We start from the raw sequence: 26,806 nt of genomic DNA, 5'->3' as shown, positions 1-26,806 counted from the left end.
CTGACATCACGCCTGCCTTTCTTGAAAACACTAGCGATTGTCTAAACGCTGTGTCTAACATCATGTCCTCACTATAGCTGAAACTGAACCTGCCAAAGACTGAACTCCTTGTGTTTCCTCCCTCTACTAATGTACCTATACCCGACACTGCCATTTCTGTGTGTGGTTCCACTATTACTCCCCAGCAACATGCCCGCTGTCTTGGGGTCATATTTGACTCCGAGCTTTCCTTTGCCCCACACATCCGATCACTGGCTCGCTCTTGTTATCTGCACCTCAAAAACATTTCTAGAATTCGACCTTTTCTTACTTTTGACTCTGCAAAAACTATTACTGTCTCTCTTATTCATTCTTGTCTCAACTATTGTAACTCTCTACTAATCGGTCTCCCTCTTTCCAAACTCTTCCCCCTCCAATCTGTCCTGAATGCTGCAGCCAGAATCATATTCCTCGCCAATCGATACACCGATGACTCTACTTTGTGCCAGTCATTACAATGGCTACCCATCCACTCCAGAATCCAGTACAAACTTATTACCCTCACCCACAAAGCTCTGTATGGCTTAGCACCACCCTACATCTCCTCCCTTGTTTCAGTATACCACCCTACCAGCGCGTTCTGCTGATGACCTGAGGTTAGCATCCTCAATAATCAGAATCTCCCACTCCCGTCTACAAGACTATACATGTGCTGCGCCAATTCTTTGGAATGCACTTCCCAGGTCAATACGATTAGTCCCCAATTCCTACAATTTTAAGCGTGCCCTGAAAACGCATTTATTCAGCCTGGCCTACCGCCTCAACACATTAACCTAATCTGTCCCTGTGTGGCACAGTCAAAAGTTTTACCATAACCAGGTTCCCCGCATAATGTTCCCACATGCTTTATGCATCTATTAGCCCCCTGTGTCTGTACTGTTATACACTTAACATTATGGCTGGTCCATACAGTCAGGGAAATTGTTACCATCCACCTTTCATGTCTACCTTTTTCCTCATAGATTGTAAGCTCGCCGGCAGGGCCCTCATTCCTCTTGGTATCTGTTATGATCTATGTGATTATTGTTATGCTGCAATGTCTATCGTCTGTACAAGTCCCCTCTGAAATGTAAAGTGCTGCGGAATATGTCGGCGCTATAGAAATAAAATTTATTATTTATTATTATTATTATTGAATCCCCAAGTGTTTCACTAAAGTTTAAAATGCCCAGCTGTGAAAAAAAAAACATTTTTTTTTCCACAAAAATTATTTTTTAGCCTCCAATTTTTTATTTTCCCAATGGTAACAGGAAGAAATTAGACCCCCAAAGTTGTTGTCCAATTTGTCTTGAGTACGCTGATACCCCATATGTGGGAGAAAACATGTTTGGGCACACGTCGGGGCTTGGAAGGGAAGTAGTGACTATTTGGAATGCAGACTTTGATGGAATGGTCTGCGGGCGTCATGTTCCGTTTGCAGAGCCCCTGATGTGCCTAAACAGTAAAAAAAAACACAAGTGGCCCCTTTTTGGAAACTAGACCACCAAGGAACTTATTTAGATGTGCCTAAACAGTGGCAATGCCCAACAAGTGTCCTCTTTTTGGAAACTAGAAACCCCCAAGGAACTTATCTAGATGTGCCCCCTTTTTGGCACTAACCTACTGTTACCTGTAATGTAAATTTAAGTAAATTAGTATTGCATGGAGGTGTGGAACAGTTTGAAGCAATCTTTCATACACAGGCCAGGTTTTTAACCCCTTCATGACCAAGCCTATTTTGACCTTAATGACCAGGCCATTTTTTGCAATTCTGACCAGTGTCCCTTTATGAGGTAATAACTCAGGAACGCTTCAACGGATCCTAGCGATTCTGAGATTGTTTTTTCCTGACATATTGGGCTTCATGTTAGTGGTAAATTTAGGTTGATAATTTTTGCGTTTATTTGTCAAAAAATCAGAAATTTGGCGAAAATTTTGCAATTTTCAAATTTTGAATTTTTATTCTGTTAAACCAGAGAGTTATGTGACACAAAATAGTTACTAAATAACATTTCCGACATGTCTACTTTACATCAGCACAATTTGGAAACAAAATATTTTTCTGTTAGGAAGTTATAAGGGTTAAAAGTTGACAAGCGATTTCTCATTTTTACAACAATATTTACAAAACCATTTTTTTTAGGGACCACCTCACATTTGAAGTCACTTTGAGGGGTCCATATGGCAGAAAATACCCAAAAGTGACAGCATTCTAAAAACTGCACCCCTCAAGCTACTCAAAACTACATTCAAGAAGATTATTAACCCTTCAGGTGTTTCACAGGAACTAAAGCAATGTGGAAAGAAAAAATGGACATTTTAATTTTTCCAACAAAAATTTTCTTTTAGCATCAATTTTTTCATTTTCACATGGAAAACAGGATAAAATGGGTCCTAAAATTTGTTGGGCAATTTCTCCTGAGTACAACGATACCTCATATGTGGTCATAAACCACTGTTTGGGTGCACGGCAGGGCTCAAAAGGGAAGGAGCGCCATTTGACTTTTTGAATGGAAAATATGCTGGAATATTTAGCGGTTGCCATGTCGTGTTTGGAGAGCCCCTGTGTGCATAAACATTGGAGCTCCTCCACAAGTGACCCCATTTTGGAAACTAGACCCCCCAAGGAACTTATCTAGATGCATAGTGATCACTTTGAACCCCCAGGTACTTCACAAATTGATCTGTAAATAAAAATTATACTTTTTTTTCACAAAAATTTTCTTTTATCCTCAGTTTTTTCATTTTCACATGGGCAACAGGATAAAATGGATCCTAAAATTTGTTGAGCAATTTCTCCTGACTGCACAGATACCTCATATGTGGTCATAAACCACTGTTTGGGTGCACGGCAGGGCCCGGAAGGCAAGGAGCACCATTTGATTTTTTGAATGGAAAATTAGCTCCAATCGCTATCAGACACCATGTCGCGTTTGGAGAACCCCTGTGCAGCTAAACTTTGGAGCTCCCCCACAAATGACCCCATTTTGGAAACTAGACCCCCTAAGCAACTTATCTAGATGTGTGGTGAGCACTTTGAACCCCCAAGTGCTTCACAAAAGTTTATAACACAGAGCAGTGAAAATAAAAAATATTTTTTTTTCCTCAAAAATGATTTTTAGCACACTATTTTTAATTTTCACAAGGCTAACAGGAGAAACTGGACCACAAATCTTGTTTTCCAGTTTGTCCTGAGTACGCTGGGGGGAACCACTGTTTGGGCACCACTGTATGTGGGGGGAACCACTGTTTGGGCACACAGCAGGGCTCAGAAGGGAAGGAGCGCCATTTGACTTTTTGAAATGCAAATTACTTCCAATCGTTAGCGGACACCATGTCATGAGAGCCCCTCTGTGCCTAAACATTGGAGCTCCCCACAAATGACCCCATTTTGGAAACTAGACCCCCCTAAGGAACTTATCTAGATGTGTGGTGAGCACCTTGAACCCCCAAGTGCTTCACAGAAGTTTATAACACAGAGACGTGAAAATAAAAAATATTTTTTTTCCTCAAAAAAAATGATTTTTAGCAAGCAATTTTTTTTTCACAAGGGTAGCAGGATAAATTGGACCCCAAAATTTGCTGTCCAGTTTGTCCTGAGTACGCTGGTACCCCACATGTGGGGGGGGAACCACTGTTTGGGCACACGTCGGGGCTCGGAAGGGAAAGTAGTGGCGTTTTTGAAATGCAGACTTTGATGGAATGGTCTGCGGTCGTCGTTACGTTTGCAGAGCCCCTGATGTGCCTAAACAATAGAAACCCCCCACAAGTGACCCCATTTTGGAAACTAGACCTCCCATGGAACTTGTCTAGATGCCTGGTGAGCACTTTGGACCCCCAATTGCTTCACAGAAGTTTATAACGCAGAGATGTGAAAAAAAAAGAAAAAAAATTTTCCACAAAAATATTTTTTAGCCCCCAATTTTTTATTTTCCCAAGGGTACCAGGAGAAATTAGACCCCCAAAGTTGTTGTGCAATTTTTCCTGAGTACGCTGATACCCCATATGTTGGGGTAAACCACTGTTTGGGCACACGGGGCTTGGAAGGGAGGAAGCACCATTTAACTTTTTGAATGCAAAATTGGCTGGAATCAATGGTTGCACCATGTTACGTTTGGAGACCCCCTGATGTGCCTAAACAGTGGAAACCCCTCAATTCTAACTCCAGCCCTAACCGCAACACACCCCTAACCACAGCCCTAACCCCAACACATCCCTAACCCTAATCCCAACCCTAACCTTAACCCTAACCCCAACATACCCCTAACCCTATCCGTAACCCTAATACCAACCCTAACCATAACCCTAACCACAAGTCTAACCCTAATTCCAACCCTAACCCTCTTTCCAACCCTAACCCTCTTTCCAACCCTAACCCTAACTCTCTTTTCAACCCTAACCCTAACCCTCTTTTCAACCCTAACCCTAACCCTCTTTTCAACCCTAACCCTAATGGAAAAATAAAAATAAAAATATTTTCTTTATTTTATTAGTTGTGCCTACCTATGGGGGTGATAATCGGGGGGTTTATTTACATTTTCTTTCATTTTGATCACTGTGAGAGTGATCAAAATGAAAGAATGGAATCTGCAGCCGGCAGATTCGGGCGGGAGCACTGCGCATGCGCCCGCCATTTTCCAAGATGGCGGCGCCCATCATCCGGACCCGATGGACACCGGGAGGGACGGGGGGACTCAGGAGGTACCGGGGGGGTGAGGGGGGGATCGGAGGCTAGCGGGGAGCAGAGGGAATGGGAGGGGGAGCAGATGATGACAGCGGCGGCAGATCGCCGCTGTCATTCAGTTGCGGGGGGGCGATCGCCGGTAGGGGGGTGGAATCGGTGTCTCCAGCCATGTCCGATGCTACAGCAGCGTCGGACATGGCTGGATTGTAATATTTCATCAATTTTCATTGATGAAATATTACTATCGCTCTGATTGGCTGTTTCACTTTTAACAGCCAATCAGAGTTATCGTAGCCACGTGGGGGCGAAGCCACTCCCCCTGTGGTGAATTAGAAAGCCCCCTGTATCTGCGGGTCGGGTGACCTTTCAGTGACCCCGGTCACCCGACCCGCAGAGGGGCTTTAAAGTCATGACGCCACATAGGCGTCACTGGTCAGATTTGTACCAGGTTTCATGACGCCTATGTGGCGTCATTGGTCGTGAAGGGGTTAAGGGCAGGTGTCGCATTGATAAATGGTGTCCTTGCGTATTTCCCTTTTGTAATACACTCAGCACCTTTTTTGCGGCTTAGCTTTTTTCTAGTTGGCGGGACCACCCCAGGAAAATGCTGATCTGGTACGATACGAGCACCTTCAGTTTCGGAAGTAGTGAGCCTTAACCACTACCTCCTGGAACTGAAGGTATGACATATTGGTGTGGTGTGCACATCATGACAGCAGGAAAGCGTTGAGCATTGCCATTTGCACAATTTGCACGGGCAGCTTTTTGTACCACACCTTGGCCTTTCTCAAAGCACTGTATGGTTGGAGGAGTTGATCAGAGAGATCAAAGCCCCCCAATGTTTTTGTTGTACCCCAGTACACAGTTCTGCAGACTTGTGCAGAGGTTTGCAGACCTGTGTAGAGGTACCTTGTATAGTGCTGAGGACACTGCCATCACCGTGTATGGTGGTCAAGTAGTAAAGAGAAGGATATCCCTCTTGTACTTGACCACCAGCAGGTGGCCGCTACATTGGGCTCTGCTGCCACCCCTTCTGAGCATTTGCCCAAGTAGCATTTTCAGGAGGCCTCTCTGATGCTTGAGGACAGTACTGCAGGCTGTGGTACCTCATGTGGAGAGAGATTTGAAAAGTGGGATGCTTGTATAAAGTTTATCGGTGTAGAGGTGATAACCTTTATGCAGCAGTGGGTGCACCAAATCCCACACAATTTTCCCACTCACTCCCAGTACAGGGGGACATTCAGGGGGTTCAATCCTGGTGTCCTTTCCTTCCTTCTAAACCTGTGGGTGTACCCTGAAGTACTCTCACACAGCTTAAAGAGTTTGATTGCGTACCTGGCCCTCTTGCTGGGCAAGTACTGACCGAATCTAAGGACTCATCCACGCAGAAGTCCCTTTGGGGCACGCACATTTCAGCAAACTTTTTGTTGAAGTGTTTGATGACCGGCCAAACTTTGAACAGACGGGGTCATCTCATGGGGGACACTGCATTATCGGTATAATGCAGGAATTTTTGGATGACCTCAAAATGTATCCAGGCCATAACCATTCGGAACACTGGAATGTTGTTTAAAATATAAACACTCCAATATTGCCGAAGTTCTGGCTTCTTCAGGATCCCCATGTGAAGGACCAGGCCCCAAAACTGCATAATTTCAACTGTGTTTACAGGAGACCATGAAGTTAACAAAATCCTCACGGAAAAAGACTTTGAAAAAGTCTATTTCTTTGAGGCCGGCAGTATCAGGCTTGATTCCATATTCTGCCACAAAATCAGGAATCAGTAGCTCGTAATTTTCAAGGGTCAAGGTCCATATGGGGTCTGTAATGAGGTGCGCTGGTTCATCTTCTGGAATGGTGGGCGCTGTCTCATCTTCTGTCCTGGGACGTCTGCATCGTGGTTCCGCAGGACATGAGGAGGAAGATGAAGAGGAGGAAGAGGATGAGGATGAAGAATCCGAGAAATAAAGAAATGTGGGATCCTCTACCTCGCTATCAGTGTTGGAGGTAAGGAAAGCATATGCCTCCTCCACTGAATAGCACTGTTGGGACGAACATGACAGGTGGGACTTTTTTTTATGAATATGGTGTGTGTGTCAAGTACTTTATTTTTAACTGTTTGTGTGTGGGGGAATAGTGTTTAGTGCAAACTTGTCTGAAAAGTAAAAGTTAAAAGAAAAGAGCAAATAGGGAGAAAAAATGCCTGCAATTGGGGTGGATGAAGAGAGATTGGGCAGGGATCAGGAATCAAAACACTTACGGTTGTAGTCTCTCTTCTTATCTTGTCCTCTTTCTTTCTTCTTTCTTCAGGAGGGATTGTGGTGTCACAGGCTTCTGTGGCACGACAAGTCTCAGCACAGCAGGAGATCCAGCTGGGTGACAGCTAGTGTGAGGACCTGCAGAGCAGTCACAGACAGGTCACAGATTGGTCATACCGCTGCTGTGACCTGTCATTGGTGTGATCGATGATAACATTGATCACATGATCACACCAATCAGAGCTAGCCTTGGTGACGCCAATGTTGATAGGCACCGGCCTAGGATCGGAGCTCAGAGCTCCGATCCTAGGCAGGTCACCGGCAGGCGTGATCAATGATTACATCGATCGTGCCAATCAGCAGCTGCAGGCCATGCCTGGTCTTCCCTAGGCACCGGCCTAGGATCGGTGCTCTTACAGCACCAATCCTAGGCAGGTCACTGGCAGGGCACAGAGTGGCAACACCGCGGCTGTGCCCTGAGATTGGCACGATCGATGTAATCGACGATCGCACCAATCTGAGAGGTCTTTGCCAGTCTAGGATCGTGTGCATAGGTACTCAATCCAAGGCTGGGACATCACTGTTTCAGCCAATCTGATTGGCTGAAACGGTGAGATAGGCTGCGATTGCCTGTTCAGAATTGTACAGCCAATCACAGCAATCGTGAGTGTGGGTGTGCGGGGACAACCCCTGGGATGCCGACACCATCTTCCCTGAGGTAAGATGGCGCCGGAATTTTAATGTAATCACCGTGACATCAGTCGCAGTGGTCGCATTAAAGATATGATGTACTGTACCGTCCATGGTCAGACAGGCCCAGGTCACATGGACGGTATAGTACATTGGATGGCAGAAAGGGATTAAAGTCCATCGAGTTCAACTATAGCTTAACATGTTGATCCAGAGGAAAGCAAAAGCTCAATGGGGCAGGCACTAATGACTACATATTAGGGGAAAAATTCCTTTCCGACTACACATATGGCATTCACACTGGTTCCCTGGATCAATGTCCTATCACAGAATCTAGTGCTTACAACATGTATTATTATATTTTCCAAGAAATGCATCCAGGCCTTTCTTGAATTTTAGCTCCAAAGTCTCACTGCTCTTATAGTAAAGAATCTGCATCTGTAATTATGATTAATCACATAGAGGATGCCCCGTTTTACCCATTGCAGACCTAGGTGTAAAAAGATGATTAGAAAGATCTCTGTAGTTCCAGCTCACTCATATATTTATACATTGTAATAAGATCTCCCTTAAGCCATCATTTTTCCAAACTGAATAACCCTAAGTTTAATAACCTGTCTTGATATTGCAGCTCACCCATTTCCTAAATAACCTTGGTTGCTCTTCTCTACACCCGCTCTAGTTCAGCTATGTCCTACTTATAAACCAGAGACAAAAATTGTCCACAACTGTACAAGTGAGCTGCATAGAGGAAAAACTATATTATCACCATGATCATCTGTGCCTTTATTAATGCAACCCCTTATATTATTAGCATTGGCAGCAGCTGTCTGACACTGTTCACTAAAGTTGAGTTTGCTGTCCACCCATACACCAAAGTCTTTTTCAGTGACAGTTTTACAAAATGTTTTACAAATTAGTACATACCGTAATTATATATTTTATTTCCTCTGCCCAAGTGCATAACCTTGCGTTTATCTACATTAAACTTCAATTGCCATTTATCAGCACAAGAGTCCAGCTTATATAAATCCTTCTGTAATATTAAGTTATCCTCCTCTATGTTGAATACCCTGAAGAGTTGAGTATCATCCGCAAATATTAAAATTTTACTCTGTGTCACGCCGTTCTGTCTGTATCTGCTTGTCGGCGTGACAATGCATGTGTTTGCTTTAACCCTTTGCTCCTTTCCCCCCTAATTGAGCTGGGATACTGCTGGCTATTACCTGTATGGAGCCTGCTCAGTTCCCTGCTCTGCTCCATAGCTGCAGATGTGGTGTTAGGTCTTTGCTCTGCTGCTTGACCATCCACATGTGCGGCCCCTGGTTGCTGCTGTGGAAGCTGTCCGCGGGTTGCGAGGTCATTTGCAGCTGGTGCATGACTTTCCACGTGTGTCTAGGCTTGCAGACGATGCCAGGTGCTCTAGGCTGCAGTTCCTGCACTGACTGTGCTGCAATGGTTTCTGTGTGTGCTTAGGGCATGCGCGGCCACACCTTCCCTGCTTTTATCAGGGTTAGTGTGTACTTGAAATGCTGTCTCCAGCCAATTGCTAAGGGGCAGCGCCTTTCTAAATGTACCCTGCCCTATGGACGGGGCCAAAGCTACTCATAGCTCACAAAGCCTCTGAACTTTGCCATGTGTGTCTCGTGTCTGTGTTCCTGCACCTCGTCTGTCTCTGTTTTGGTACCAAAGTCCCTGACTTGATTCCTGCTTTGTCCTGTTCCCTCGCCATGCCCCAGAGGCGGTATATCCAGGCCTGAATCCATGATCCTGTACCTGACCCGTCTAAATTCGCCCTGGCCTGGAGGTGGTGTATCCAGGCTTGAATCCTTGATCCTGTACCTATCCCGTACCTGACTATGTCTGAACTGTGTCTGCTGTTATGTTTCTGGAATCCCTCTGTGTTTGGAGCCTCACACCCAGTGCTGATCATCTACTACCCTGTGCTCTGACTACCATACGGTGCTAGCTCCATGCAGGCCCAGCAATCTTGTGGCTCTAGCACCGTCACACTTGAGTTCCTTCCTAGGTCTGATGCCTGGAGCCTGATGACCGCAGTCTGGAACCTGATGACCGGTGCCTGGAGCTTGGTGACTGCAGCGGTGCCTGTATGTCGTGTTAGATGTCCGGAACCAAACGACTCCTGTCTGATGTCTGCCGGTGACTCTATTGTCCTGTGGGTGATCCTGATGTCCTGATGACCTCGTGTGTCCTGATGTCCTGATGACCTCATGTGTCCTGATGTCCTGATGACCTCGTGTACCCTGATGTCTAGCCTGATGTCCAGCCTGTGTCCTGATGTCCTAATGACCTCGTGTACCCTGATGTCTAGCCTGATGTCTAGCCTGTTGTCTGGCCTGTGTCCTGATGTCCTTATGTACCCTTATGTCCTGCCTGTGTCCCAATGTCCCGCCTATGTGTGCCTCGGTGATCCATTGGTGCCTTGGGGACCACTGGGTGGTACCCTTCTGTGAGGTGTGGAATCGGGAGCCTGGCATAGCCCTGTTTCATCTATGTACTGTGACATTACTTTAGTAAACTTTACATTTTTATACCTGAAGTTGTGCGGTGTTATCTAGTCCTACGTGTCTTTTTTGTCCACATGCTCAGCTGCCACAGAATCCCGGTCGCTGCCCTTCCCTAGTTCGGGTAGGCCCAGGTCCCCCTCTGTGATATAGAGGGTCCAAATTGCATCCCTGGGGGATGCCCACCCCTTGCCATCGGTGTGGAGGCGCCTGCTGGGCCGCGTCTGCGGCTGCAGTCGTGACACTCTGTATGTCCCCAATAATGTTATTAATAAATATGTTAAATAGAAAAGGGCCCAATGCTGACCACTGTGGTACCCCACTGTTAACTCCGACCCAATCTGAGAATGTTCTATTAATAACCACCCTCTGTTTCCTATCACTGAGCCAGTTGTTAACCCTGTTACACATGTTTTCCACTAGTCCCATTATTCTCATTTTATGTGCCAACTATTTTTTGTGGTACCATTTCAAACAACTTTCAAAATTTCAAATAGACTACATCCACTGCTTTTCCCTGGTCTAGTCAGGAACTTACATCCCCTTAGAAGCTGATCAGATTAGTTTGACATGATCAATTCCTCATAAAACCATGTTGATACTGGATAATTAGGCTATTCTTATTGAGAAACTCCAGAATAGCATCTCTTAAAAAACCATCAAGGATTTTACCCACAATAGAGGTTACCAGCCTATGATTTCCAGGCTCAGATTTTGTCTCCTTTTTTCCATCATCTGTCATGGGATTTTCTTGTATAAATTCTGAAGAGAAAAAGGTGTTTACCCGATTGACCTTACCCTCATCCTTACTATTTCAACACTATCATTTTTGAGTTTCTTACTGTTTATGTAGTTGAAGAATATTTTTGGATTATATTTGCATTCTTTTGCAATGAGTCTCTCTATCTCAATCTTTGCTGCCTTGACTTGCTTTTTACACAATTTTTTGTTCTATAATTATTTAATGCCGCATCATTTGTTGTGTGACTAGGTAAAGTGTAGGTATGCGGTAACAGTATGCGCTAAATACCTGAATACTCGGGCAGAAAACAGTTGTCTGAGCAGGCTTTACTAGATTTAGGGAGATGATATGAGAGGTGCACTTCAGTTAACACAAGAGCAGAGGGAGTAGGCCATAGCAGAGGGAAGATGCGTGAGGTGAACCATCATCGGAGCCAGGAAAGATCATTAACAAGTGAGCAGGCTGATGGCTTCTCGCCTGCACATACCAGCCAAAATGCATGAAGGATCAGCAGGTGTTGTTCATGTGTCTTTTACTAGTGAAATGAACTACGGCGGACTACTGAAATTAACTTATGGGTCACTCTTTTTATACCATTTTATAAAAGCACTTTTTTTGTAATATCATTTTTTATATTTCCCACATATCGATTTTGGGTTTTTAATGTGTAATAGAGCTAATTTATCTTGCTTTCAACCTATTTTGACTTATTGTATTTTGAGGCTTTGTTTGACCAGATATTCTAATTGTTTAAGTAACGGTAACATGAAATTGCTAGGTGTATTTTGGAGCCGATGTAATTAAGGACTTTGATATCACCAATATCAAACCCTTTATTAGTCATGTCAGTTGACTTCCTGTATACTTTGCAGCCTATTAATAGATATATAATTTACTTTCTCTTACATAAACCATGTTTATTTGTAATTGCAATGTGATTTCAATGTGTTTCCTATAATTATGCTCAATCTTTTTTAATTGAACTTGATTTTTTTTGAAGTATGTGAGCAAAGCTGACCTTACATAATCTTATATGATCACACCATATACAGAAGCAATTACCATAGGTTGATCTCTGTATTAATCAATGAGTTTTGAAAATTTAATTGAGATTTTGTGATCGTTGGCATCTTTTTTTCAGTTGGATGGATGTAATTAACCCACTTGCAGACCCTTTTGGTTGCAGTTAATTTTACCATGGTACCATAGTTTGAAGCATGTTGACATTCTAGGCCTGATCCTTCCTTACTCCAACCTATGCCATGAGAGGACTAAGGAGATTATCATGCACATTAGATACTTGGCCAATTCTGATGGAATCAGTTGGTTCCAACGATATATAAGAACACCTTAAGAGGTGTTTCCAGCCCTGAACTATATTTAAAAAGGCAACACCAAGGATGGGCTGTGGTAAGCCCAATAACACCAAAGAAGTGCAAAAGGTAACTAAAATATATATCATTATTATAATAAAATTAAAGCCAATAAAAGTTCTAAAAATGGTGCTGAAATAGAGGGACACTTACTCCAATGTAAATGACAAGACAGTCATATTATATAGGAATATCAATACACTCACTTGTGTGAGGCAGTGACAGGTGTCACATGCGCTGTGTGTTACCCCCAGGATGCACACAGAGGCGTATTGAGGCCATGAGAATGCATTGCAGTCACAGGCGTAGCTGTGGTTGCAATGCAGAGTAAAAGTGAGTATAGGTCTTGGACATGCTAGCTGTTCAATGCAGATTTAGGGAAAAGCTGCTCTAGGCTCTTGTGTTTTGAAACAGACTGCAGGATGGTAATCGTGCAGTCCATTTCATTCCCGGCCGGGTTTTCCATGTGGCTGAAGGCCACAGATTCCAGTTAAAAACCCTGCAGTATAGGGTTTGGGTGTGTCAGGGCCAGAGTCAGCTGGTGTTAGAGTGCAGAGCAGTCAGCTTCGCAGAGCTCCACCTGTGTGAGGCAACACTGGCCGGCAGAGCCAAATGGCCAAGGCAGCTGAAGAGCCTGACACCCACAGCGTACACAGCGGTGTAGTTGCCCACGGCAACCGGTCAAGGACTAGGGCTGTCGTGTTTATTGACTGCAAACTAGAGGATAAGGTTCCCGGCTGCGATCCGGAGGATATCATGTACTGTGTAGTGCTGTGAGTTGGGCATTAGTGCTGTTAACTTTATGTGAATTGAACATTAAAGAGACTTGCTTTGGACTTTGATGGGCCACTGCCTCATCACTGCATAAAGTGTTACCGCTGCACTTGCTAGTTTAGGACTGAAACAAGAGGGGATTATAGGGAGAAAATGGGAAGCGCAAGCTTCTAAATGATGTAGTAGTTAATTATCAAAGGTATATACTTAGCTTAGGACTGAAGACTTTTTACAGTACAGTATTGTTTTAAGCATATAATACTAATATAAAAGTAACACTTTTGCAAATCCTGCAATGTCTTTGGCAGAAAAAACTCCTACTATATATTGCTAAGAGAATTCTGATTGACATGAAATTTCCTCTAGTTTAAGGCTGGTTTCACACTTGCGCTGGGCAGAGCTGGAGAGGGCTGCGCACTTCCTCAGTTAAACCCCACCCACTGCTGCACCTCTTCCAATCAGCTCCACCTACATCTGCCTGCATCCTGCGTACCTATCTTTAACATTGGGTAAGCAGGCCATGCTGATGTATGTGGATGCCTCCTCTTGCATCGTTTTGACGCTGCGCCGAACTGCGTCAAACGCAATATGTTGCATTTTGTTGCGGTCGGCACAGCGTCAAAACGACGCAGGTGGAGACATCCACATACATCAGCATGGCCTGCTTAACCAATGTTAATGATAGGTACACAGGATGCAGGCAGACGTAGGCGGAGCTGAATGGAAGAGATGTGGCAGTGGGCGGGGCTTAATGGAGGAAGTACACAGCCCTCCACAGCTCAGCCCAACACAAGTGTGAGAACCAGCCTCAGAAATATATTATTCAATTCTGAACACAACCCTATAAAGTGCATATAAGGTGCATGATTAATTGTGCAGGACTACTAAGTAATTTCTTGCTATTTTTAAGAAAGAGCTTTGTATTATCCTTTCTTACAATAACTCCAATAATAGGATATTTTGATTATTTAAGGTGATTATACAATGTGTACGTAAAGTCATGGTGCACTCTTGACCAGTCACTGTAAAGCAACAAAATACAATAGAAATGTGAAATCTGCTCCAAATAAAAGAAAAACTCTCCCAGTTTCATATCTATTCAGTGCAGTTCGATGTGGGCTCCATTTGTTGCCCTACACACATCCAAGCGATAGTGAAGTTCTTGCCTCACACAGGTAAGGACGTCTGGTGTAACAGAGTGAATAATGTCTGTGATTCTCTGTTTTAAGTGATTAATGTCGTCGATACGTTCAATGTACACATGTTGGTTTACATAACCTCAAAAGTAAGTTCCCGCCCTCCCTGACTTTTATGGACTTTGTTATTGTATACTGTATACTTTCCTGTGCTGGTCAAAAGTGCACCATAATGTTACGGACACACTGTAGTGCTAAAGTACTTTGCATATAAAGAGTGACTCTATATAACAGCATATAACATGTAGCATGCAGCATGCCAAAGGCTTTAGTTATGTTATATATAAACTGTGAATCTGTTATACAACATATGATATGCAGCATATTAAGTGCTTTATATTATACTAGCTGAAGAGCCCGGCATTGCCCGGGCATAGTAACTAACTGTGGTTAGTTATAACAAATTATAATGATTATATTGTACATAAATTGTCGCTGTATGTCATCTCCTACTGTATATAGTATATATCTGTGTGTCATTTCCTTCTGTATATAGTATATACCTGTATGTCAAAGTATATACCTGTATGTCATCTCCCCTGTATAAAGTATATACCTGTATGTCATCTCCCCTGTATATAGTATATACCTGTATGTCATCTCCTCCTGTATATAGTATATACCTGTATGTAATCTCCCCTGAATATAGTATATACCTGTATGTCATCTCCCCTGTATATAGTATATACCTGTATGTCATCTCCCCCTGTGTATAGTATATACCTGTATGTCATCTCCCCCTGTGTATAGTATATACCTATATGTCATCTCCCCCTGTATATAGTATATACTTGTATATCATCTCCAGGTTCCCTCCCATCTGTACACGGTGGAGGCGCAGTGTCCCCGCAGCACAGAGCATTTCAGTGCGGCATCTCCGCCCCCTGAGTGTAATGCAATTTAGTTAGAAATAGTATAGGAGGACTAATTTAGAGTATTATTAGTTGTAGTTGTATAAATAAGTTTAAAGTGAACCAGGCATTGTCAGGTTGGCGCTGTTACACCGATTAAAATGATACCTGGTTTGGAGAAATCCATCTTGTGTTTCTTTTTTTTAATCTGTGTTTGAATTTTATAAGTTAATGAGATGCTTCATGCCAGACAAAGAGAAGTTCCTGATTCTGGGCTCCCCCTGCAGTCTGTGTCAGAGGGTGGTCTGTGTCAGCACGGTAATAAATTGTGTTATGTCCAGATTTACAGAAGGACGATAGCACCATAGAAATGATAAGAATAATAGGCTTTAGTTACCACAACTGTCTACAAGGAAAACTGTTTCTCATAGCAACCAATCACAGCTCAGCTTTCCTCTTTTAAACAGCTCTGGTGAAATGAAAGATAATTAGTGATTGGTTGCTATGGGCAACAGGCAGTGTAACCTGTTGGTCTAATATGTATATATATTAGATTAGGGCATAATTTTTGCCAGAGCTGTATATATATAAAATAAAGAGACCACTGCAAAATTTTCAGTTTGTCTGATTTTTCTCTTTATAGGTCTAGTTTTGAGTAAAATGTAAATTGCTCTTTTATTCAATAAACTACTGACAACATGTCTTTGAATTTCCAAGCACTAAATTTTGTATTTATTTTCGGAAAATGACAAATGCTCAAAATAGCAAAAAAATGCAGTGCTTGCAGACCTCAAATAATGCTAAGAAAACAAGCTCATAATCATTTAGAAACAACAATACTAATGTTTTATCTCAGGAAGAGTTCAGAAATCAATATTTTGTAGAATAAGCATGACTTTTAATCACAGCTTTCATGCGTCTTGGCATGCTTGCCACCAGTCTTTCACACTGCTTTTGGGTGACCTTATGTCACTCCTGGTACAAAAATTTAAGCAGTTCTTCTTTGTTTGATGGCTTGTGACTATCCATCTTCCTCTTGATTATATTCCAGAGGTTTTCAATGGGGTTCAGGTCTGGAGATTGGGCTGGCCATGACAGGGATTTGATGTGGTGGTCCTTCATCCACACAGTGATTGACCTAGCTGTGTGGTATGGTGCATTGTCCTGCTGGAAAAAACAGTCCTCAGAGATGGGGAACATTGCCTGTGCAGAAGGAATTAACTGTTTTTCCAGGATAGCCTCATATGCGGCTTGATTTATATGTCCTTCGCAAAGATTAACCTTACCAATTCAAGCCTTGCTGAAGCATCCCCAGATCATCACCGATCCTCCACCAAATTTCATAGTGGGACACTGTGGCTTGAACACCTGTCCAGGTCTCCGTCTAACCCTTAGACGACCAGGTGTTGGGCAAAGCTGAAAATTAGACTCATCAGAGAAGATTACCTTACTCCAGTCCTCTATGGTCCAATCCTTCTGGTCTTTGGCAAACTTCAGCCTGGCTCTCCTTTGCTTCTCATTAATCAAAGGCTTTTTTCTACCTTTACATGACTTGAGCCCTGCCTCTAGGAGCCTGTTACAAACTGTTCTTGCCGTGCACTTCACACCAGCTGCCATTTGCCATTCCTTTTGTAGGTCAATTGATGTCCTCTTGCGGTTGCTGAGTGACATTCGAATAAGATGACGTCATCCCGGCCATTGGAGAGTTGCTTTTGCCCTCTACTGGTCTGTAGCTTTGCTGTCCCCAATGTCTGCTGCTTGACCATGTTGTAATGGACTGCCATCTTAGAAATTTTAAGGATGGAGGCAACATGACGCTCAATGTATCCCTCTGCTAGTAAAGCCAGAATTGAGCCCTTCTTTTCCTCACTCAAGACTTTTCTTTTCAACTCCTTTGGCATGGTTATTTTTTTAATTCCTATAACTTTTGGGATATTACTAGCACTTGTTTGCCATCCAGCTTGTCCTATTGCAAGAGGATTGTGCACACCATAGCAGGGGTTTTTATACTTTCCTTCCTTAAATAAGATTTGTTTCTTGTGATCACCTAATCAGAAGCACATTAAGTAGAATGAGGTGTACTCTGGTTGGAATTCAACTGGCACTGGAATTTTTGCCAGAGCTGTATATTTTAGTTACCTTTTCTACTTCTTTGGTTTTATTGTGCTTACCATAGTCTACCCGTGGTGCTGCTATGTTCAGTTATGAAGTGCTGACCTCTTACATGGTCTATAAAATAGTAGGATTAAATATGGGTCCCAAAAGCTAATAAACCAATTTCAACCTGTGTCACTGATCCCTACAACATTTCTGCAGGATAATGTGTGGCTTTTTGTAATTGTGATCCCCCTCCCTCCTCTCCCATCCACTGTGGAGGATCAATAACCGGGAATACCATTTACAGGTGCTTCTCACAAAATTAGAATATTATCAAAAAGTCAATTTATTTCAGTTCTTCAATTTAAAAAGTGAAGCTCATATTTTATATAGAGTCATTACAAACACAGTGATCTATTTCATGTGTTTATTTCTGTTATTGTTGATGATTATTGTTTACAGCCAATGAATATCCAAAAGTCATTATCTCAGTAAATTAGAATAATTAACAAAAAACACCTGCAAAGGCTTCCTAAGCATTTAAAAAGGTTCCTTAGTCTGTTTCAGTAGGCTCCACAATCATGGGGAAGATTGCTGATTTGACAGATGTCCAGAAGGCAGTCATTGACACTCCACAAGGAGGGTAAGCCACAAAAGGTCATTGCTAAAGAAGCTGGCTGTTCACAGAGTGCTGTATCCATAATAATGGAAAGTTGAGTGGAAGGAAAAAGTGTGGTAGAAAAAAGTGCAAAAGCAACTGGAATAACTGCAGCCTTGAAACGATTGTTAAGAAATGGCCATTCAAAAATTTGGGGGAGATTCACAGGGAGTGGACTGCTCATGCAGTCATTGCTTCAAGAGCCACCACAGACAGGTATATCCAGTATACGGGCTACAAATGTCGCATTCCTTGTGTCAAGCCACTTATGACCAATAGACAACGCCAGAAGCATCTTACCTGGGTCAAGGAGAAAAAGAACTGGAGTGTTGCTCAGTGGTCCAAGGTGTTGTTTTCAGATTAAAGTAAATTTTGCATTTCATTTGGAAATTAAGGTCCAGTGTCTGGAGGAAGAGTGGAGAGGCCACAATCCAAGCTGCTTGAGGTCTACTGTGAAGTTTCCACAATCAGTGATGGTTTGGGGAGCCATGTCATCTGCTGGTGTGGGTGAAGCGATGGTCAGGGGACCACCACAATGCAGGGAGACACAAGATGAGGTGCAAACAACAAAGGGTTAATTTATTTACAGGCAAGGAATGCAGTGTTAGGAAAGTGTAAACAGGGGTATGCAATGACATAAAACAATTTACAAAAGTGATATTCTCTAGCTGGGCCGTACAAATGGCACGGTGCATCAACTATTACAGATCAGTGTATTCTTTCAAAAGGCAAAACAATACAATAAAGTACAGTATGCTGCTACTCTAACTCTAGCCTGACTGGCTACTCCAGCCGCACTCTGTCTATTGCAGCCTATCCTAAGCCCTGAACATGTGCGCACACGGGGTTAACACTCACGGTAAAGTTGGTATCTAAGTTCCTACCTGGGGGCCCCCTGCAGTTCTCTGCAAGATGATGCGACGTCCTCCCTGGAAGCTCTGTGCAACATGGTCTTGTCCTTGTGTGAAGATTCCAAGCCTGTTCCTTTCTTGTCTTTTCTTCGTGGCTTCTGGCAGCAAGGCAGGAAAGCCACCTTTTAATCCCCAGAATAGTTTACAAAGTCACAGTCTCAGGCTAAACGTTCTTTTTCATCACAGCTCAGGCAGCCCCATCTGCTTCCTTCAGAAATCTTCTCCACACTGAAAAGCAGCCCCTCCCCTCTGTAGTCAGGCAGATGAAACCAAAACAGCCTTTACAGCAGGGAAGTGCAGACTGTCCCACTGATCTATCCAAGGGAGTGCTGTCTCTTAAAGGGTCAGCTTGTCTCTACTGTCCATAGCTATGCCACACCCTTACATGCCTCCCTACTTAAAGATGGTCGTCCTCGACCATCACAGCATCAAGGATGCAGTGGAATAGAGACACTTGCAATGCAGAACAGCACCTATAGGGGAGAAAACACAAGCAGAGAAACAGACAGAGAACACTGTTCTATGTATCGGGCTGGTGGAACCCCTGCAGTAGACCTCTGGGATCTCCGGATATCTTGACTATCCTCCAGAGGAATACTTGCTGCAGGAGTTGTAGTAGGCTCTTGTCTGGGCTCATCATCACGTGGCGGCAGTGGTACCTCCAGAAGATTACCATCTCTGTCCGGCTGAGGGCCCCCCATGGTTTCAGGGCCGATCCACCATTCATCATTGATTTCACCAGCAGGCAAGACAGGTTCAGGAGGTGGAGCATCACCATCAAGCGGCACTGGTACAGGACGGGCCTCGCACCAGCATGGCCGTAACATATTCCTGCGGAACACTCTAGGGGCGAATGCCCCATTCTCAACCTGCACCTTGTAGACCAGACCGTCAGCATACACTCGCTCGATGACTTTGTAAGGCTGTACTTCCCATCTCTTGCTTAGCTTACCCTTGGGGCGTTTCTCTCTGACTAATACTCGGTCCCTGGGTTGGAGCGGTATCTCTTGAATCGGTTTACGGCTCGTATGTTCTTTGTCCTGTAGCTGCTGACCGACCAACCGCCGTATTGTTTGCAGTCGTTTCTGATGCTCTTTCACCCATGAAGTGACGTTTCGCTCCATCAGCTCCTCTGGCTGTTCCAACTTCAATTCAATGATCTCTCATCCAGCTCTTCCAAACAGCAGCAGATAGGGGGTGTAACCCATGGTGGAATGGACCCGATTGTTGTAGGTCCAGACCAACTCTGGCAGGAAATCTGGCCAGCATGCTTTCTTGTCCTCTTCCAACGTCCTCAGCATTTGAAGTAAGGTCCGGTTGAAGCGTTCACATGCTCCGTTGCCTTGAGGATGGTAAGGGGTGGTCTGGGACCGCTTGATGCCATACAAATGGTACAGTTCTTCCATCACCTTCCCTTGGAAACATGCACCTTGGTCAGAGCGGATGCGCTTTGGGCACCCATACAATCGGATGAAGTCTTGACAGATGGCCAGTGCCACCGACTTGACAGTCTGATCTCTAGTCGGGGTGACTACCGTGAACTTGGAGAAATGGTCTGTCATCACCAAACAGTACTGTAGACCCTGGGCTGAGTGTCCCACGAGGAGATTGTCGATCATATAGACTTCGAGCGGTTCCTTAGTATGTATGGTCTGGATGGGTGCCCTTTGTTCAGTACTCTTAATGAGGTCGCATACCCGACATTGTCGGCAAACCTCTTCTACCACGGACTCCAACCGAGGCAGTACACGTGCCTCTGTAACCACTTGTAGGTCTTTGTGGACCCGAAGTGGGCTCCAAATTCGTGGGCATCTTTAGCCACTTTTTGGGCCATTCCTCCTGGGATGACTACCTGCCACCTTACTTCAGTATCTTTTGGTTGTTGCCTCTTGCGATATAGCACCGATTCTCGCACCTCCAGCCTATCCCACTGGTGTAAGACACTCTTCATCTCAGCATCCAGACTATCTCTCTCTTATTTGCCTGGCTTCTGCTTCTGCGCTACTCAGCATTTCATCTGTCTCAGCCCTCCGTCTTCATCTTGAACATTTCCCCACTCTTCATTGGTTCTCCCCAGAGATTGGGGTAGTGCGCAGGCCCCCCTACTCGACTGGAGTGCAACCACTGGGGTCTTGAACTTACGGAAGTCTGGGGTTTCTTCCTCTTCGAGTTGTTCATCGAGATCCCCCACTGGAGTTTCTACCGTCACTCGTGACAGGCCATCGGCATTTGCATTTTCAGTAGCAGAGAGATAACGGATGGTAAAGTCGAACTTGGCCAGGCGAGCCACCCACCGTTGTTCTAAGACCCCCAATTTAGCATTTTCAAGGTGGGCTAGGGGATTATTGTCCGTTCAAACTTGAATCTTGGTCCCTGCCAGGAAGCCCGCAAACTTCTCTGTCATGGCCTACACGAGGGCCAGGAGCTCTAACCGGAAAGAGCTGTAATTATGGGGGTTTCTTTCACTGTCTCGCAAGGACCTACTGACATACCCGATGACTCTCTCGTGTCCATCCTGTATTTGGGAAAGTACTGCACCGAGTCCATGAAGGCTACCGTCTGTGTACAACAGGAACGGTTGATTGAAATCTGCGTAGGCCAAAATCAGGGCTGAAGTAAGAGCATTCTTTATAGCCTGGCAGGCCTCATCTTGCCTCTGGTCCCAGGGGATGCACTGGGTCTTCGGCACTCTGGCGGTCCCCCTCAGCAGTTCATTCAGAGGACCCGCCATCTTTGCGAAATCTTTGACAAACCATCAGTAGTACCCGGCAAGTCCAAGGAAGGCCTGGAGTTCCTACACGGTGCGAGGGACTGGCCACTTCTGGATAGCAGCCACTTTTTCTGGTGAAGGCAGATCTCCGTCTTGTGACACTATGTGGCCCAGGTACTCGATCTCTCTCTTGAAGAGGTGGCACTTCTTTGACTTCACCTTCAGGTTATGAGCCTGCAATCTTCCGAGTACCTGTCCAAGCCGGGCAAGATGGTCTTCGAACGAGGCAGAGAACACAATGATGTCATCCAGGTAGATCAGGGTAGCCTCAAAGTTTAAGTCTCACAAATAATTTACATCAGCCGTTGAAACGTGCCTGGAGCATTGGAAAGGCCAAAGGGCATCTGGTTAAGCTCAAACAACCCTATAGGGAGGATGAAGGCTGTTTTTTCCTTGTCTTTCTCGGCCACAGCCACTTGCCAGTATCCGCTCACTAGGTCCAAGGTGGAGAAGTACTTGGCTTTCCATAACGCTGTCTAGGATTCCTCGATGCGGGGTAACAGATATGAGTCTCGCACAGTGCAGGCATTGAGTTTCCTGTAATCTACACAGAACCGGATGGTCCCATCCTTCTTCTTGACGAGCACCACCGGTGCTGCCCAAGGGCTCTAACTACTCTGCACTATTCCTGAATCCAGCATCTGCCTCAGTAATGTCTTCACCTCTTGGTACATCTTGGGTGGGATTTGCCGGTATTGTTCTTGAATTGGATGAGCGTCCCCGGTCGGTATCTCATGTGTGATCACTTCGGTACAGCCAAAATCTTCTGCGTGACGGGCAAATGCGGCCTGATTTTCCCACAGCAGAGCTTCTATCGCCCATACACGCTCAGTGCCAAGAGCCTTCACATCCACTTCCATTTGGTCAAGGATGATTCGCCCATTCGACTCTGGAGATAGCTTCTCTTCAGGCCCCGCAGCGACTGCCAGGGTCCACCCCGCACCTTCAATCGGCAATAAAGACATCTCTTTCTGACTCACCACTTCACCCTTGTGTAGGTACACCCTGGCCAGATCTGTCCCCCGTGGCAAGGTGACTTCCCCGGGGCCCACGTTCAAAGCTCTTATGGGGACGTGTCCTCACTGGACCACAGCTATTGTACGAGCTATCATGACTTCTTGGTCCACTCCTCTGCCTACCACAGGCTGAGCTATTACCTCCAGCCCGTCAAGGTTGCGATGAGTCCTCACTGGAAGGTGTAATATACTTTCTCGCTTGGGAGGCAGGATTACAGACTCCTTCCCAGGGGCCCTGATGACCCCTACCACCTGATAACATGGCAAACTCTTCTGCGTCCCACAGACACGGATCAATCGCTGAAGGGCGTCTTGAGTAGGCTTGTCTGTGGCAGCCTTCTTCCAGTAACTGGGTCCCCGTTTGGTGAACATTTGTAACAACCCTGCTGGCATCACTTCATGGCCTCCCATCCCCCGCACACCAATTTACTTTCTGCTTCAAGCCATGCTGTGAAGTCTGTCTGTTGCCAGCCCTGAGCTCCATGTGCTATGCCTCTTGTTCTCCTGCTTGCTCTCCATGTTTCCTGACTGTGTGTATAGGGGGGCGGCGCCTGAACTCTCTGGTTCTTATGCAGTCTGGGTGCACCTGGGTAATCTGTCCCTGACCAATCACCTGGAGCCCTTGACTATTTAGTTTCGCCACTCCCACTGAAACATTGCCTGTGCAATGTCTATACTCAGTTAGTGTCTTGCAGCTGAGGAAGCCAGGCCCTGTTCTGTGTATCTCCTTCTCTGGAGGAATACTTCTTGTCTTGCCTTGTACCTTGTCTGCCTGCCAGGAGGCTGAATATCCAGGTCCTTGTGTCTTTGTCCCTGTGTCTCTGTCTGAACTCAGTCTTACCTCTGTCTGTCAGTCTCCTTGTTTGTGGTTCCTTCTCTGCCGTGTCTTTCCTTGTGTCCTCCCTGTCTGTGCATCTGCACCCTAGCCGCTTTATCTGTGCATCTGCACTCTCGCAGCTTTATCTGTGCATCTGCACTCTCGCAGCTTTATCTGTGCATCTGCACTCTCGCAGCTTTATCTGTGCATCTGCACTCTCGCAGCTTTATCTGTGCATCTGCACCCTCGCAACTTTATCTGTGCATCTGCACCCTCACAGCTCTGCCTGCTCCGCACTCCTGCGGCTCTGCCTGCTCCGCACTCCTGTGGCTCTGCCTGCTCTGCATCTCCTGTGTGAACAGGTCCAAACCTGTTCTCTCATATACCACTCCTTCCTGCCTATATCCATACCTGCACCTCCTGTGTGAACAGGTCCAAACCTGTTCTCTCATATACCACTCCTTCCTGCCTATATCCATACCTGCGCCTCCTGTGTGAACAGGTCCAAACCTGTTCTCTCATATACCACTCCTTCCTTGCCCAGTGTCTCCAAGCCGTGCCCACTTGCCCAGTGTCTCCAAGCCGTGCCTCCAAGCCGTGCCTGCCTGCCAGTGTACCAAGCTTCAGAACCCGGCGTGGGCATCGTCTAAAGGTGGCCGAGCCCTCTTTGAGAACAGTCGAGTCCTGCAAGGACAACTACAGCTCCAGGTCGGAGCTTTGTATACGAAGAAGTTCGTCTTCCATTGGCTGTCTGGTATGCCCATGGGTTATTCTGAACCAGAGATCCTGATGCCCATTTATGTTTGGAGACCCAGCAAGGCACCACACTTGAAACAACCAAGTGACAAGAGGTGTCTGGTTCCCGTGCGTCGCATTCAGTCAGCAAAGTCGTCTTCTTCCCCGGGTTTGCTAGTCACCGAGTCAAGGTGTGAGGATGCCTCTGAAGAGGGGGAGGCGGTCTCAGTCTCCTCACACATCCCCAGTGGCTATACCATCTGCACTCTCGCAGCTTTATCTGTGCATCTGCACTCTCGCAGCTTTATCTGTGCATCTGCGCTCTCGCAGCTTTATCTGTGCATCTGCCCCCTCGCAGCTTTATCTGTGCATCTGCACCCTCACAGCTCTGCCTGCTCCGCACTCCTGCGGCTCTGCCTGCTCTGCATCTCCTGTGTGAACAGGTCCAAACCTGTTCTCTCATATACCACTCCTTCCTGCCTAAATCCATACCTGCACCTCCTGTGTGAACAGGTCCAAACCTGTTCTCTCATATACCACTCCTTCCTGCCTATATCCATACCTGCACCTCCTGTGTGAACAGGTCCAAATCTGTTCTCTCATATACCACTCCTTCCTGCCTATATCCATACCTGCACCTCCTGTGTGAACAGGTCCAATTATACCACTCCTTCCTGCCTATATCCATACCTGCGCCTCCTGTGTGAACAGGTCCAAACCTGTTCTCTCATATACCACTCCTTCCTGCCTATATCCATACCTGCGCCTCCTGTGTGAACAGGTCCAAACCTGTTCTCTCATATACCACTCCTTCCTGCCTATATCCATACCTGCACCTCCTGTGTGAACAGGTCCAAACCTGTTCTCTCATATACCACTCCTTCCTGCCTATATCCATAGCTGCATCTCCGGTGTGAACAGGTCCAAACCTGTTCTCTCATATACCACTCCTGCTTGCCCTGTGTCCCAAGCCGTCAGCTACCCGTCCAGTGTCTCCAAGCCGTGCCCACTTGCCCAGTGTCTCCAAGCCGTGCCCGCTTGCCCAGTGTCTCCAAGCCGTGCCCGCTTGCCCAGTGTCTCCAAGCCGTGCCCGCTTGCCCAGTGTCTCCAAGCTGTGCCCAATTGCCCAGTGTCTCCAAGCCGTGCCCGCTTGCCCAGTGTCTCCAAGCCGTGCCTCCAAGCCGTGCCTGCCTGCCAGTGTACCAAGCCGTGCCTGCTTGCCCAGTGTCTCAGCCTGCTTGTCACTCGCACCTGTCCAGGTGTCCTGTTCCCGAGTGGGATCAGCAGCCACAGCCAGACACCACCCTGGAGTGGCACCCGGCAGCTACCTGCCGCACAAGCCTGACCTCACCATCAGAGGCTCCAGTGAAGACCAAGGTGGCTGCCGTAGTTACGCCCCTTCCAGGGTAGTCTGGTTTGTGGCACAGTGGGGCCACAACCCCCCGGCTCGCGCCATTCAGCCAAGGCGTGAGCGTGACAACATTATCTGATCGAGCTCTCGTAGGATATTCATTCCCAGTACTACAGGCACATCTTCTTTGATGGGCTCAGCGACTAGCAGGATCCCTTTCCTTCCTACTTCTTGCCCGCAGATTCGAATATTCATCCACACAACCCCTGTCACCGGGATCGGCTGTTGATTGGCAGTAAACAACCATATCAATGTCTCCTCTGGCTTAGCCAGGGCCTGAAAATGCTGTTTGAAATACGATTCTGGCATCGTTGTCACTTGTGAACTGGTATCTACCAAGCAATCCACTGGAAAGCCCTCAAATTCAGCATGCAGGATGGGACTCCCAGCAATCAAGTGTTAATTATGATAAGGAGTGGCCTCTCTTCTTGCTTCCCCACAGAGTACCGCGTTACTGCGGGGGTTGGTAGTTTAACGGCGGCTGTTGCTGGCTTTGAGCATAAGTCCGGCAGTCCCTGGCAAGGTGCCCTTGTCCTCCACATTCCCAGCATTGGATGCCTCCTCTTCTCCAAGGGGAACCCCAAGCCTGTCTTTGTGCCTCTGATGCTTGGCAGGGGGAGGGTTGTGAGTTCATTTTCTGGTCTACCAGTCAGGCTCCCTCTGGTGGTAACAGGAGGTAGTGAGGCTGATTTAATCAGTAGAGATCTGCCACCTGATAAGGAGGATGACGATTGGACCTCAGGAATCTCAGATTGGATTTAAGACAGCCGACGCCCTACTCTGGTGCTGGTGATTCCTTCTGCTTGTCAGGTCTTGGTTCTCAGCTCTGTTCCAGTCAGCTCAAGCTAAGTTTCTCTGTTAATGTTCACACTTCATTTTGTTTTTCTATTCAGTTTTTTGTGTGGTCAGCCAGCCCCGGCTTGGGCTGTGCTGAATTTCCACTCTTATTTATCTGTATTTGCCAATTTGCTTTTTGTCCCTTATTAGATTGGCCTCTTTTCGCTCTGTCTCAGAATATTTCAGAGTGCTGATATAGTGGGAGAAGTCTAGTGACTTCAGGGTCAATTTTGTTATCAGAAGTGTTGGACATTATTTTGTAGGGTTTTGGGCAGATTGCAGACAGTGTCTTTCCTTTCCTCTCCTTTCTAGTTAGTTTGGGCCCCATTGTTTGCTCAGCCTATTTTCCTGCCTGTGTTTGTGCTTTCATCTTGTTTCACCGTCAATACATGTGATACATGTGTGGGGGCTGTCTATTCCTTTGGGGTCTGCTCTGGGGCAGT

The sequence above is a fragment of the Dendrobates tinctorius genome, unplaced genomic scaffold (assembly GCF_039654945.1).
Source record: "Dendrobates tinctorius isolate UK_male_01 unplaced genomic scaffold, ASM3965494v1 ptg000128l, whole genome shotgun sequence".
Classification (NCBI taxonomy): domain Eukaryota; kingdom Metazoa; phylum Chordata; class Amphibia; order Anura; family Dendrobatidae; genus Dendrobates; species Dendrobates tinctorius.
The sequence above is the reverse complement of the archived record's forward strand: the minus strand, read 5'-3'. Positions refer to the sequence as shown.